At 41.1% G+C, this 16,495-nt stretch overlaps 1 non-coding gene across 1 annotated transcript; it reads right to left on the bottom strand.

The window, feature by feature from the left end:
* Positions 1-5,703: 5,703 nt before the first annotated feature.
* On the bottom strand, positions 5,704-5,777 carry TRNAN-GUU. Its single transcript has one exon. It is a non-coding gene; the product is annotated as a tRNA-Asn (tRNA).
* Positions 5,778-16,495: the final 10,718 nt, after the last annotated feature.

The following is a 16,495-nucleotide window of genomic DNA, read 5'->3' as shown; positions in this document are numbered from 1 at the left end:
CCATACGTCGGAAAGGACTTGAAGGCACACAACAACAACAATAGCCTGCATTTTTCTGCAGGGCAGATGCAGCCACGGTTGCCAGATGAAATGAAAGAGAGTGCTCTTGTAATTTAATAGTTGTTTAGCAAGTAGTGGTTGTCATTCAAGCAACACCTGCCGCAATCCCCTCTTCTACACGACCGCTGAAAGCACAGGAGGCCTTTCCTGTATTTAACTTGGCAACCCTACAGGCAATTTCCACCCCACACACAACTGAAAGCACTAAGTCAGCTGGCATCTTGAGCATATTCATAAATAGCCCAAAGGAGAGGTTCGTCTAAGAGCAGAGCAGCCTGGAGAAGAGGGCAGGAGGTGAAGAGGAAGATATCTCTTCTGCGAAATCTCTTCAAATCCAGGGATAGCCACAGGGGGGGGGGGGTTGGTGGTGAATTGAGACAATAAAGTCCTTCATCGGTGGGCATCGCTGCTTGCTTGGTAAAAGAACTGCAAGCCGCCAAGTACAGTGAAAGGAGAGGGCTGCTGCAAGACTATAGCAAAGTTCCTTTTGGGAACTACAGATCCCAGACCACCGCCACCACTGCCCCAGCCAGCATGGCCAGGGTCAAGGCTGCTGCCACACTGCAAAATTACAGCAGCCTGACGCTGCTTTAGGTGTCATAGCTCCATCCCATGGGATTTGTAGTTTGTTGTGGCACCAGAGCTCTCTGAGAGAGAAGGCTAAATGTCTCACAAAACCACAAGCCCCAAAATCTCACAGCATTGAGCCAGGGCAGGCAAAGCGGTGTCGACCTGCATTAATTCTGCAGTGTAGTAACAGACTGTGAGTACTCTAAACGCCTCCTGAGGAGTGAGTCTTCGGTGAGACGTCACCAAAAGGGAAACTTGGGGTGGCGTGGAGGAAGGAAAGAAGGCTAACTTGGGCTGCAACTCCCGGTTGGCACCACTTTAACTGCCATGGCTGAATCAATCTGGGAACTATAGTATGCTGTGGCGCCAGAGCTCTCGGAGAAAGAAGGCTAAATGTCTCGCAAAACTACAGATCCCAGAATTCCATAGAATTGAGCCAGGACGGGTAAAGAGGTGTCAAACTGCAGTGTACATGCTGCATTAGACGGGTGTAAAAATAGGGGAAGAGAGGGTGAACTGTGTGAGTGTGGAATCATAGAATCATGGTTGGAAGAGACCTCAAAGGCCACCCAGTCTAACTCCCTGCCATGCAGGAACTCACACTCAAAGGATCCCTGACAGATAGCCATCCAGCCTTTGTTTAAAGACCTCCAAAGGAGGAGACTCCACCACTTCCATTATCGAACAGCTCTTACTGTCAGAAGGTTCCTCCTAATGTTGAGGTGGGTCTGGGATCTCTTTTCCTGTAGCTTGCATCCATTGCTCTGAGTCCTGTTCTCTGGAGCAGCAGGAAACTAGCTTGCTCCATCCTCAGTGTAAAACCCCTTCAAATACTTAAACAGGACTATCATATCACCTCTTAACCTTCTCTTCTCCAGGCTAAACATACCCAGCTCCCTAAATCTCTCCTCAGAGGGCAGAAGTCCCTTTGCATCCTCCAGAATTCGGGAAGTTGGTCCTACACCTGTGTCCTGCTGGAGACAGAAGATGACTTGCAATAGAAGGTCTGCTATTGGAGATTTTTGAAGATGAGACAAGTGGAGGAAAATTGGGGAGGAGAGGGCGAAGGGTGCGCCTTGGTTGGGGTGATGGAGGAAATATTTGGCAATGAATCGCTGGGACAAGGACCTGAAAGGGGGCAGTCAGAGCAAGACACCAGTATCTTGAATTCTTGGTTTCATGTTTGCCACCGCTTGCTCGATGAAGCTGGTGTCTTAGGAACTCTTCTCATCAAACGTAGGCTACACGTTACAATTACTGACGGCCATTCTTTTATGGTCTGTCTGCCCTTTATAGACAATTCTGCCCTTTATAGACAATTTCATCCGACCGCCAACATGTTTCCAATAGTCTCCTTAGCAGAAGTATTAGCACTATTAGAAGCTAATAAAATGTAACATGCCATCATTCACAAAGTGCACCCAGCTCAGAAGCCAAGGATAAAAATGAATGCCCACTTGTCTTTTATATGAAACTTGCTCTCAAAAGCTCCCAGTGAAATACGCCCTAAAGGCACCAGATCCCTTCTCATCTTGGCTTTAAGCAGGGTCAGCTCTGGTTAGCACCTGGATGGGAGACCACCAAGGAGTAGCAGATGCTGTGGGCTAAATGTCAGAGAAAGGAACTGGAAAAAAACATTTCTAAGAAAACCCTATGAAATTTGTGGGGTCACCATACAGGCACAAAATGTAAATATACATCTGACTTTAAAATGGGAATAAAAAACTAGATTTGCACTCTCACACACACACTATAGAAAGGAAAGTTTTCAGATCCCCCCCCCCCACCTTTGAAGGGGATCCTGTCTTTAAATTTCGAGGAACTGGCCAACAATTACGTATATTTTGCAAGATTCATGGTTGGGAAAGTCGTTTCTAAGATTATTTTATTTAGTGTGAAACATCTCTGTATCTGTATTGTGTCATTAAGTAATACAAGCACAATCCTGCCAAAGGGATGCCTGCTTAAGTCCTATTGAGATCAGCTGGATTTAAAAGTGCTTGGCTTTGATGCCTGGATCTATCCACGTTTATTTCTTGTGCCGATGTCGCCAAGTACTGTAGTAGGGAATGTGGCAGCTGAGGAGAGGAAGAAGGTGAAAAGTTTCTTTTGTTGTTTGCAGGACTAAAAGGAAAAGAAAGGCCTTCCTGTTTGCAATTTACGTTTTTCCCGGTCTTAAAAACACAGGGTTGAAATCCATTCCATAAATTTGTGGGTTTGTTTTTTAAAAAACTGACCACACTGGAGAAGAAATAATAACCCATCCCTACTGCTTTTATGCCCCTATTTGACAGCTTTTAAGGCTCTAATCCTTACTCATACTGTTCTGGGACTTACATCTGTGTAGGCATACATATGATTCCACTGTGAGGAATCTGCTTACTTAGAAACTAGTTTTGACTGAGATATAACTCTGTGGGGGATTATGCCACACTTTGTAATGTAGCTAGTGCTGGTCTATGGCAATAAGAAAGATTCTTCTTCTATAATGTAGGTGGGTGCTATTCAGACTGGTGGTTGATGAACCAGTACTGGCCCAAACCCCTCATCTACTGGTCCTTGGAGGGTTTCAAGAAAGAAAGAGTTGATTGCAGTCAATGGGCACAAAATGGCAAAGGTTTTTGGAACCTGGGAGGGTGAGGGATTCTGGTAACCCACATTAAAGTTAAAGCCGCCTCAAGTTGAAAACCTTTGAACTAACTCTTCCCATGGCTCTTTTACAATATGAAAAGACCACTGACATGAGTTAAACCTTCTTCATTATGAGTCCATTTTCTGGAAACAGGTCTGGACTCTCTTTCTTTTTCTTTTTTCTTTTTGGCTTGGGGAAATGTTCTCTAAAAATCCAGAGAGGGAAAAGAAAAGAGGAAATAGTGAGTGAGGCAACTCTGTGTAACACTACTTATTAAAAGGCCTTGCAAAAACGTGTGTTTTGTGTATATGTGCTTTTTCTTTACACAATTTTATTTTCACAAGCACCAGAAGTGTGAAAAAGACAGAATATGACTTTGAAAGCCCTTTTGCCCCTTTTTTTCAGATTTTTTTAAATTCAGTCAACAGGAGAAAGAGATGAAAAGGGAAAGAAAGCTATATTGTGCATTCTGACAGAATACCTGAAATACTGCAGATTTTTAGGTGGAATAAGGACTGTTCTTTCAAAAGCTGGAAAACTAGAACCACCTCCTCGGTGCAAACTCAGTTCCTACCTCTTCCCTGACCCTTTCCCCACCTATATATATATATATATGTGTGTGTGTGTGTGTGTGTGTGTGTGTATATATGTATATACTGTATGTGTATGTATGTATATGTGTGTGTATGCGCATATACAGTATGTGTGTGTGTATATATGTGCGTATATATATATGTGTGTGTGTATAATTTTAAAGGATGAACAATTTTAATTGGCTAAAGAAATGGACCAGGCCCCAAAGACGTGTGGATGACCATTTCCATGCCACTTCTGGCAAAAAAGAAAAAAGGAGGAAAGGCATACAAAATGAAGATGAAGAAGTCTGGCCCCTCTTTGCAAATGAAGCAACTTGATACCTGTGGAGGGAACAAGAAAGGCGGAGGAGGGGTGTGTGTGTGGATCGGACCTGGAAAACCAGCTGCAGCTCCGTTATGAATTTATGTTTGGAAGGATCCAAAAGCCTCTCTTTAGGAGACAGTCAGCCAGAGGCTGGAGCTGGAGGAGGAGGAGGAGGCAAACACGAAGCAGAAAACAAGCCCACTTGGCTCGGCTTCCCTCTCCTTCCTCTTACATAAGAGTCCCTCCCTCCTTGGCACCCATCCCTGGGCAGGGTTTCCTCCCCCTCCTGAGATTAAAACCTGCTTTGAAATAAACACAGACACATCCATGCCGATTGGAGTCGGAGAGTGTAGCAGGGTGGCTTTTTGGGAAGGTGGGATCATCACACAGGACCAGAGGTCCTCCTTTTACAGGACGCGTCCTACATTTCTCTCCAGGAGGAATCCCAAAGCGCTCCCCCCTTTTTTTTATGAGCATGACTAAGAAGCTTGCAATTTACATTTCTAGGAGAAAAATCCATCATCAGTGATACCTTTATTGGCCAACAATATCCTTGTTGCAAGCTTTCGAAGCTCCATGGGCTTCTTCTTCATCAGACAAGATGTTACAAGCCAAACAGAAGAAGAAGAAGAAACCATTGTTAAATGTTAGGTGCCTGCAGCATGTTGTTGTTTCAGTCCTTGGTAGAGATGCTACGATGGAGAGGATATCTAGGACATTTCTCGGAGGACATGATCTGCTCAATTCTGGGAGCAGAGCAAAGGCTGGAGAGGCTGGAAAGGCAATGGAGGGCTCCCTGGCGCTCTCTCCCCTTTCGGGGCCTCTCCTGGAAGAGCTGCTCTGGGGAGGCAGCAGGCCAAAAGCAAGGCTCCTCTGGAGAGAAAGCCAGCCCCGGCAGCAAGCCTGGCTTGCTCTGCTTTTGGAGCTCCTTACATAACAGCCCCCCCCGTCTTTCCCCAGGGGACCGGACGCCCTCCTTTCCCAGGACCTGTCCTACATTTCAACCTCCAGTCCAGGAGGGATTCCAAAATAACCTTTTAAAAGCGTCTAAAGGCAGCCCTGTTGGCCATACAGCAAATCCAATGACATCCAAGCAATGATACCTTTATTGGGCTTTATTGGTTAATCCATCAGTCTGGATGTTACTGAAAATGACCTCCAGTTTGAGCATGAATTGATATTTATATGAGTGTTTTAGCTTTTATTTATTTATTTATTTATTTATTTATTTGTAATGCCCCACATTCTGCAGTGCCTTGTCCTCCTCCTTGGCGGTGAGGGCATCTGGTCACTCTGCCCTTTTTGCCTCCAATGCTCCAACTAAAATGCACCAAATCCTCTCTTAACCTCTTGCAAATGGCTCGGCTGAGGCTGCGGTGCCTTGGGATACTTTTCCCCTTCCTTCCCACCCCCTGAGCCTTTCCTCCGCCCTCCAACTGAACCTAATTCGGAATACCTCCCACCCCTTCTCCCTTTGCATTTCTCTTCCTGAGGCGGATAAAAGGAAGGCTCCTTTGCCGGAGAGCCAAAAGCACAGCCTCCGTCCCTGGGTGGGCTCGAACCACCAACCTTTCGGTTAACAGCCGAACGCGCTAACCGATTGCGCCACAGAGACACCTGCGCTCCAGCCCTCCCCAAAATCGGCTGCTCAGACTGCCCTTCAGCCTCACATGGTCCTGAGAGAGTTTCTTCAAGGGGAGAAAAAGCTGCAGAAAGCCTATTAAAAAGCAAGGCTGCAGTCCTATGCACACTTAGCAATAGCATTTCTATACCGCTTATCAATGCACTTACCTATTAGTCCATTAGATGCATGCAGCCAAGGGAGACTGACTTCTGAAAATGCATGCATAGGATTACAGTGGGACCTTGTTATCCGCTGGGGTCTGGTTCCAGGATCCCTTGTGGATAACAAAATTAGTGGATGCTCAAGTCCCATTAAATATAATGGCAGAGCAACATGGTGTCACTTATATAAAATGGAAAATCAAGGTTTGCTGTTTGGAATTTATACCTTTCTAAAAATATGTTTTCAAGCAGTGGATGCTTGAATCGGTGGATGAAAAATCCATGGATAAGGAGGGTCAACTGTATATGGACAAGGTTTAAGAAAGGGATGGTCAGCTGCAGCTGTCCAGGGAAGGGGCTTTTTTTGTTTGTTTGTTTTGGCAATTTTCTGTTCCTGGCACCCTGACTATCCCCCCCCCTTTTTTTTTCCCCCTTTTTTTAATGAAATCACGTTCTCCAGACCAGACCTGAACTTCTGGCCACCTCTGGGATTTTTTGTTTGTTTGTTCTGGCATCTTTGACAGTCCACACCATGGACTGTCAAAGATGCCAAAATAAATGAACAAATCCCAGATGGGGCCAAAATCCAGATCTGGTTTTAAGAAAATGATTTTATTAAAAAATATATTAAATGATGCAGAGTAGGCCTGTGACTTCTAAAAGGTGAATCACCATTTCCAGCAGCTTTCAGGAGAGGGCATTTGCCTCCCTTTCTTTGGAGCCAGAAAAAAACGGGGTCAGCAGAGCCTACAACAGTTTCTGAAGGGCTGATTGCAGACCCAAAGTTGCATTTTGTTACCACCTCTGCTTTAGAAGATGATAATATGTCTTCCTTGGAAAAATTAAAACTGCAAACTGCTCCCCATTTATGCCTCAGTCGTATTAGCAGGTGAACTAGACACCATCATAACTGTTGATATGATTTTTGAATATGCTGTTTAAAATCCATGCAGGAGTACATTTCATTTGGAGCATAGTTTGATGTCTCCAGACCATCCACCTTTTATTGCCTGCTTCTTTCATTGCTCTGGTGTCTGGTATGCATTTTTCCTTCCCCTTGTGTGTGCACTGTGCATGCATTGGGTTATATTGGTGTAACCGCCTTGTTCCTTGGGATGCATATCCTCAATATTTGTAACACTGCCCTCCCAGCACTCAGTTACTTCTGTCCTGTTCCATACAATCTCATAAATCATGAAATTAACATTTCTAACTCAATTATGAAATTACAATTATTACATCTCTGAAATTATGGTTCATGTTGTTGTTGCCTCCAATATGGCTGACTCTCAACTAAAAAAAGGCACAGACATTCACCCAGAGAAGTACACCCCATCCTTTAGTCCCACCACCATTGTCCTTTCTGGTCCCTTCTGACTGCACTGGAAATGGGAAGTACAACTTGTAGGAATTCAGGGTGTGGAAAACGGGGTGGCTGTAGCCCCAGACCCTCTAACCAGAGTGCATATCCATAGAGGGTCCACAAAACACAGTTTTGTATAGAACTTCATATCCTTTAAAGGATATGAAGTTGTATACTAAACTGTGTTTTGTGGACCACATCCCTCACTGCATCTCTATGCTGGAATCCTTCCTCTGCTTGCCCTCGTGGAAACAATCAAGTTGAGGGAAAGACAGGCAATATAGTTACTTCCAGATTCTGGACCACAGTATGTTAAGATTAAACCTTTAGAGAAGCATTTAATTTATACCCATTAAAATGCTATGAAAATTTAGAAAAATAGTGAATTGACTCATTCATTAATTTGTTAAATTGCTAAATTGAAAAATAACAATTTAAACTAACAATGTAATGAGAAATATTAATCACAACTCTAAAGTAATGCCCATTGCATTGACTGACAACTGTTTGAATTGTTGCTGGAAAATATCACAAATTGGGGTAATGAATTCATTTTAACAATTTATTTTCAAGCTTAAAACAGCTCCTGGTGTCTACACCATCAGGACTGCCCTGAAGTGACAGAGCCCTCCCTCCACGGTCAACTGTCATCAACCAGCCTGGAGGGAGTGAGAGGGTGGGTAGGGGCTAATTTTGTATTGCAATTTTTACTGTACACCGTTATGATCATTGCGGAATAGCGGTCTATAAATAAAACTTATTATTATTATTATTATTATTATTATTACTGACTCCAGGTTTGTTTTGTTGTCTTTGAATAGGGGAGATACATAAAGAAGATGTCCTCAATATGAGTTCCTTTCCCTCAGCAGACCTTCATCCTTCTCAGTCTAATTTGCTGTTATCTTATTGTCTTGTTTGACCATCCTTTCTGGCCAGAGCAAATAAAAAGGCAGAAATAGCAAGGAAGAGGACCAGCAAAGTCAAGAGATTCTCCCTGGTGGACCCTCAGCCAGATGTCCAACTATGGCTATTGTGGAAACAGACCTGAAGGAACTACCTGGAATCTACTGCAGGTCCAGGAGGAATCGTGTCAGACGCAAGTCAGGTTAAACTAGATACACATTAAATTCTGGACAGCAAATATGTCTAGACAATATCACTGAGCCATATCAGTGTATATGCTAAAATGGGGTTTAAGTCCACTGCATTACTGTAGGTGCTGCCTTCACAAAGATCTCCAATGAACATTTCACCTCTTCAAAATAACATATTCGAACTATTCTCAGATTGAGTATAAAGGTGTAAATCACTCATTACAAGCCTTACAAATTATATTAATCTTAAACATCATACCAGAATAGTGGGTTGGATCGAGTTGTGCTTAGAATAGACCCATTGAAATAACCAGGACTTAAGTTAGCCATGACTACTATGTTCTGTTATAGGCTGAGAATCATAAAGCTCTCCATAATTCCTAGCTCTCTTTGTTAGGGCTAAGTGGATTTGCAATCCCAAATTTTCCTTCAGTCCACAGATTTCAAGCATTCCAGTAATTTAAAACTTTAGTTAAGCATTTACATATACAGTTTAGGCATCCAAAGAAAAGTGGCAATTACCAAAGGCATGCAAACATAGTAAATATAAGAGTTCTAAATGGGAATGGTTTTCAGTGTCTCACTCTCTGCAATGTGTGAAATTTGAAGGACAATTTTTAGGGAGAACCAATGTCCTCCTTTTCTCCCCTCCCCCCCCCCCAGAGCTGTATCCCTGGTTTGGGGCTCTAAGACCAACAATGCATGCACAAAAACACTTACACATATACACATAGATAAACAAATGTTGTGCTATAACCTCTTGTAGACTAGACACATTAAACTCAGTTGGCATCTAATTAAGTCAGTTGTAGTCCACAAAAACTTATGCTGCAATAAATCTGTTAGTGGTCAAAGCGTCACAAATATCTTTTAAATTTTTGCTGGAACAGATAAACTAAACTTTTTGAATACATCTTTGTTGAGTTATTGAACTAGAAAGAGAAGAATTAGGCAAACAAAGAGCAAAGGAAAGCAAAATATAAACAAAGAGTGTAGAAAGGAAACTATAAAGAGAAAGGGAGGGAGAGAAGGAAGAACAAAAAGGAATACTAGTACGCTGTTCTAATATAGTGGGCCCTTGGTATCTAATGGGATTTGGTTCCAGGTCCCTTGCAGAAACAAAAATCTGTGGATGCTCTACTCCCATTAAATAGAATAGTGTAGTGAAGGCTTTTGTTTTTGGTGAGTAGGGGATTGGAACCCCAGCCAGCATGGTTGGTGAGTTTTCATCCAAAAAAATTACATTTCCAACCTCCAACTAGAAAGTAGGCAGCCTAAGTTTGGGCAGGAGAGATTGCAGAACCCCAAGCTCTTCTCCCTGGATGGTTTCTGAAGCAGAAGGTCTCTCACGGCTCTGTATTTCCTCTGGCTGTTTGCGTCCTCCACCCCTTCTTCTCCTCCCAGCTCCTTACTTCACAAGGCTTTCTATTAAACTTTTAATACTATGGACCTTCTTGTTCATGGCAGCACTGCAGCCATTCATTAGTGTCCACCTAGGGAACAAATAACTCTTTAGCTTCACCCTAGGTGTCCAACTCACTTTGTGCCTGGAGGGGATTTGTAATCGAAACAGGGCCTTGTGAGAGAGAGGGAAAAAAGAGGAGGGAGACTTGGGAACTTGTTTTTCATTGAGGTAATGCCCAGGACACATGTTAATGATTTCAGTGCAAGTATCAGGCAGAGACATGACTGTAAATTAACCATGTAGAAAAACCACCTGTTGGTGCCAATGGAGCCGACACAAGGACTACCAGGGTAAGGAGCTGTAAGTCAGCAGTTGGCGGGGTTTCCTTTCAGGGTCTGGTCTCGTTTAGGTTCTTTTTACTTTTTCAGAAAGAATGCTAATATCTTTGATGTTTTCCATGTGGCTCCCTGCACCTCTATTTTATCTTAACTACAACACTGCAGGATAGTATAGGCCAGGCTGAGAGAGAATGACTGGTCCAAGGTCACCTACAGAGCTTTATTGTAGGGTTGAATCTAGATTTCCCTAGTCTTCTTTCTCATTCTCACTATATCATTATAGCACTTTAATACCACTTTAACTACCATGGCTACAACCTATTGAATCCAGGGATTTTAGCTTTAAGAGGCACTTAGAATTCTGTGCCAAAGTGCTCCTGTACCTCACCAAACTGCAAATCCTAGGATTCCGTAGGATGCAGCCACAGCAGTTCAAAATGGTATCAAACCACTACAATAATCTAACACTACACTGGTGTGTCAGCAGAAATTATATGTGCATCTACATGGCAGTAAACTATACTGGATTCAGTGAGACTTTTTCCTGAGTAAATATTCACTCAAGGCATTTTGCTACCTGAGGCAAAGAACAAGATGGTGTCCCTCCTATTCCTTACATGAAAGTCAGTTGGGCTGCCAGTTGACTGTTCTTCAGCACTACTGGTGGGACAGTGATCCCCAATATACCTTGAAGGTAGATCCCCAGCTTAGGGGGGCAAATGGAAAGCTCTACAGTATGCATATTTCTCTTCTAACACTGTGCTACCAACTCCCAGCATCTGCCACCTGACGCACTCACCTCACCCTCCATGATGGTAGGACCAGAACTGCAGTCACAGGCTTAGGTTGCACAGTGCTATTCTATGTAATGCAAATTCTGCATGAAGGATGAGGAAAGTGCAGACTGTAGGCTCCATGTTGTCCCCAAACTCTTTTTGTGCCCCCATGCCCCCTTATCCTCTATGCCAACAGTGGGAATAATGTGACTTGCAGGTCCTTTGTCTCCCCCACCCAAACTGGCCATCCCTGTTTTTGGTGGGGTGAAAAATAATACAAAAAACTATGGGGGTGCTTACAATTGTGTTTTGGGTGATTACATGTTGCATTAAATAAACATTCAGATGTCATGTGCAAGAGACCAGCCTGAGGATTTAAGGAAGGGGAAGCTACAGAAAAAGAGATCTTTTCCCAAACATCTTCACTGGAGAGAAAATCTGATGTTTGATGAAAGATCTCCAGAGCAGTTGATTCAGAGGATTCTAGGCTTCAGCTTGCCTATACCTGCCCCTACCTGTCACTTCCACAGGGCCCTTACACAACTGTCTCAGGAATGCACCGTATGTGACAATATCCTTGCATGAACCAAAGTTTGGCACCCAGCTATACTCACCATTCCCAGTTCAGAGTCTGTTTATGACAAAACTGGGGTGGGGGTGGGGAATCCTTTTCTTTTCCTTTATAAAATACCTGGGCATTATATTTCAGAATAATGTTCTTAACATTTTGTACTAATGGAGGCAAGAATGAATGAAACAATGGCAGCTTTGTTTTTTGTTACTGTATGGTCTCCTTTGCATCTCATCTTGGCCCTAGTCCACAGAATCACAGACACTGCTGAACGCTTTTTTCTGAGTACACATTCCAATAGCAACAATGAGCGCTGGAAAGCCAAAGCTTCTCTCCGTGCCATCTTGTGCTCTTCAGGAATAATATCATTCTGTTTATATCCTGCTGTATCAAATAAGATGTCTAGGCAACTTACAAAAAGATCAGTTTAAACTATTTTAAAACATTTAGCAAAATAATTAAACATTCTGAAACCATATGAAATAATGTAATAATTAAAAAAAAAGTTAAAGCAGTCTAAAACCATATATTTATATAGAATTGGAAGAAATCATAAGGGCCCTAAAAGCTAAGATTTTTAAAAAAAAAATTATTATTATATCAAACAGACAAACATATATACATACATACCTACAAACTCATATACATATACATATATATGGTGCACACCCCTAGATCTACCTGTAGACACACACACACACATATATATACCTATAAGAATTTATGTTATCTATTACCTACATATTACATAATGCATATACTATCTTTTTTCCCACCTATATTTACACTCATACTATATCTTCTTTTCTTATTAGCCATTTCTTTTTCCTATGTCATTACTTGATTTATTCATTGACTTTTCTCTATATTCTTTTTCCAATATTCAATTATTAGGTCCCATTCTTTTTTCCCCTCTTCGTTATCTTCCTTTTCTCCTTTCAAACTTTTGGACAGTCTATCTGCCTCTCTCATATCCAATAATTTCCTCATCCATTCTTCTAATGTCAGGATTTGTATTGTTTTCCACTTTTGTGCGTACAGCACCCTCGCTGTTGTAATCATGTATAATAATAATTTTGAGTATTTTTTTCTAGGTCTTTCCCCAATCTATTTAGAAGGTACAACTCTGGAATTCTTTGGAAGGTCTTTCTTAAAATATTCATTATAGCTGTGTGTATCATGTTCCAAAACTTCTTCACCTTTTTACAAGTCCACCACATGTGGTAATAAGATCCTTCTGTTTTTTTACACTTCCAACATATCTTGTTTACATTCTTATAAATTTTTGCTAGCTTAGATGGTGTTAGGTGCCACATGTAAAACATTTTATAATGATTGTCTTTTAGATTTTGTGCCAGCATGAACTTGTTAGTTCTGTACCAAGATTTTTCCCATTCTTCTAAGTTTATATTATTTTGAGTAAGTTGGCTCCATTTAATCATAGTTTCTTTTATGCATTGTTGTTCTAGATCTCGTCTTAATAATAAATCATAATATTTCAAAAAAAATTCTTTTCCTTTTCAAAGATTATTTTATCCAGTTCATTTTTGGATTTTTCTATTCCTACTAGTTTCAAATCCATTTATAATCTTTCTTCTAGTTGTTTATATGGAAACCAATCTATTTTTATCCCTTCTTTCTCTAATTTTTCTCTTGTTTTTAATTTAAAGGTCAATCTTTCATCCTCTTAACATAGTTGCTCATATGTTAACCATCGTTCTTTTACATTTTTAAATCTGTCAAAATGAGCTTCTTGTGGTGATGTCCACACTGGGATTTTAAAATAAATTTTTCCTACATTGTTCCCAGATTCTTAAAAGTCCTCTTCTAATACCATGATTAACAAACTCCTTATTCTCTTTCTGTTTTCCATTTAAATATGCATGCCATCCATACTTTATATTGTGGCCTTCTTGGTTTATTACTCTTTCCTTTTTCAAATATATCCAATCCAAGCAAAGTTTTAACATGGTGCCTGAATGAAACTAATGTTGGTACCAAACAGACTTTCAAGGTGAGGACATTCCACAACAGAGATGCCACAATGAAAAAGATCCACTTCCACCTCCTCACATAATAATCTCAGTCCCCATGCAGACATAAACAGGGAGAGGGGCTCCTTCAAATATTTAGTCATTTAGGCTTTAAATATAATTACCAGCACCTTGCATTCAGACTGGAAACATGTCAAACTCATTATGTCTCATTTTGATTGCTGCTGGATCTTTGAAATTTTGCTATGAAAAATAGATTAATCTATATCATTTCAAAAACAACAACTGAAATGTGAACAAATTAGCTTTTGAACTGTAACTTGACATCTCCTCAGTTTTTAAGAGGATTTTGAGAGTTTTAGTCCAAAGGTGTTACCTTTTCTGAAAAGAAGACAGGGAAATGCCAAAAAATAACATTTTTCAGGAAAAGAGGAGGAAGAAAGTGAGAAGGTCAGAGTGGAGTTGGACATTAGCATAAGAACATAAGAAGAATCCATCTGGATCAGAATGAAGGCTGGCCCAAGATTTTATACTGCCCAAGGCAGAGCAGTAAATAGTATTCCACCTGTCCAAGTCAAGACACATAGGGCCAAAGGCAGGCAATTTAGTTTGGCATCTAAGGTAGAAAATAAGATACTAAATAATAAATCATTTGCTGCCATTTCATCACATCAAACATCTCCTGTGCAAGACAGCTGCTTCCCTTTGGCTAATAGCAGGGCAGGTCCTGATCAAACAAAATGGTGTATCTAGTCCAATGAACTACCTTTGCCTCCCAGAATGAAGAATCACATGCCTACAGAAAGCAGACAAGCAGGACACAAAAACAATAGGCTTCTCCTACATTATTTCCCTTCAACACAGGATAATAAAAGAGATATTGAAAGAGAGAGAACATTCCCCCTTTGGCTGGCTGATGGGTTGAGGTGGAAACAATCTATGCTACTTTAAATAGTAACATACAAAATGGGCTACTGTGAAGTATAGGCCACATCTGCAGATGCATGACATGTTATTCATGTGGATATACTACATTGGGAAGGAGATGGGAGTATACACAACAAAGTCAGAGGAAAATTACATGCAGAAGATACTGACACTAATAATTCTCTGTGTACAGCTTATTCATGACTCTTGATGGCAAACATCTATTATAACATAGGCCAGATGCCCAAGGGCCAGAATACTCTAGAAGCAGCACAAAGCATTCTGGTCCCGAAGCTTGCCCGACACCCTCCCATTACCTGGGCACTCTGTTGCAATGACAGTCAGCTGTTTGCATGCACATCCTGCTCTGCCACCTGCTGCCATGTATCACTCCCTCTGAGGCAAAAAATGAGGCTCCCACCCACCATACAGCAGGGTGCCTTATTCTGACTTCAGAGGGGGTGATGTACTGCAGTGGCAGTGGGAAGCACATTGGGATGTATTGTAAGCAGTCTCCTGCTGTCACTCTGGAGGGCGGTGGAAGAACTAAAGCAAAAGATATTTTTTTTAAAAAAAAACTGTGTAAGGGGAGTATATGGCGGGTTCATATTTTAAATGAGGATTGGTTCTCATATCATTCAGATTGGGAGGGCAGGAGGCATTTTATTTGGCCCATGCAGACAACCCCCCTAGAGATCTGCCACACTGCAGAAATAAAGCAGCTTGAAACTACTTTAACTGTACTGGCTCCATCCTGTGGAATCCTGAGATTTGTAGTCTGGTGTGGTATTCAGCTTGGTCTGTCAGAGAATTCTGGTGCCTCTACAAACTAAAAATCCCAGGATTCTGTAGGATATAGTATGCCAATTAAAGTGGTGCCAAAGTGCTTTAATTCTGATGTGTGCATACACTTATATTGTATACTGGGATGGCAAAAGTGCTGTATGTGGACATGGGCCACATACAGCCCCAATCTTGTTCCAGATATCTCCCCAGGGCTCTGAATTTTTTTAAAATTGGCAAAAAAACACACCAAACATACAATTACCCAAACCACTACAAAACAACACCAACACACTGGTTTAGGCTCCCACAATCTCTCAGCTAGAAGAAAATATCTAAAAATGAGCCAAAATCACTATCAGAAGTGACTTCCAGATCACTTAAACAAGATTATGCAACCCACTAGGGCAAAATTTGACTTATACCCTTGGTGCAGTTCCCTATCCATGGTTAATACAAATCAGCAACAACCCTATGGTGCACAGTTCATTTCTGATAAAATCACTCTACCTCTGATGCTCCAACAATGACGTTTCTTTAAGAGGGAACTTCCAAAATAAAACTTTGGTTTTAAAATCTCAAATTAATGCACTGATTCATGACAAAGTTTGATTAATTCCTGGTTTCTGTTCTTGCTGTAATACTCTCCCACCACAATATTCCCATTTCCCCCCATTCATTTTGTCACATTCTTCTGCTCCAAAGCATTAAAATTCCCTATCCCTTTTCTTCCAGTTGAGATAGTTAACAAGTAGACTTTATTCCCTAATGCCACTGGAAGGTCTCGCTTACTAAAACTTCAAAACGTTTTTTTTAAAAAAACATGACCACATATGGCCTATTTTTCAAATGTTATTGGTCTGCTCTTCTTGCCATTCCACCCTTAAATGGCCTTTAAAATGCTGTAACAACATTGCAAAACTTTTAACAATTGCTTGCTTTATGCTTTTAATACTTTCAAGGTTTCAGAGATGCCATTGGCTTTTGTATTTATATTTTAGGTGATATTTATATCATTGGAAACTGTCTGATGCAGAAGATAATTGCATGTATTTCTGTAATATTTTAAGCTGGTTAGATGGTTTTTGAAGTTGACATCACTTAAATATACAGCAATTAACCACTATACCTAGCGAGGGGGAAATATAGGCTTAACCAAGTTATTGTTTTCTAGAGCCTTGCTTCTAAAATTTTCTTGGGGCCATGTAAATACATATGGACATCCATGTAAATATTATGAAAAAGAAAGTAGTTGAGCTCATTCTAGTTTTGAAAGACTGGTTCTCTCATTTTT

This window comes from Sceloporus undulatus, chromosome 6 (assembly GCF_019175285.1).
Source record: "Sceloporus undulatus isolate JIND9_A2432 ecotype Alabama chromosome 6, SceUnd_v1.1, whole genome shotgun sequence".
In the NCBI taxonomy this organism is placed as follows: Eukaryota; Metazoa; Chordata; class Lepidosauria; order Squamata; family Phrynosomatidae; genus Sceloporus; species Sceloporus undulatus.
This window is presented reverse-complemented; position numbering and strand designations above follow the sequence as displayed.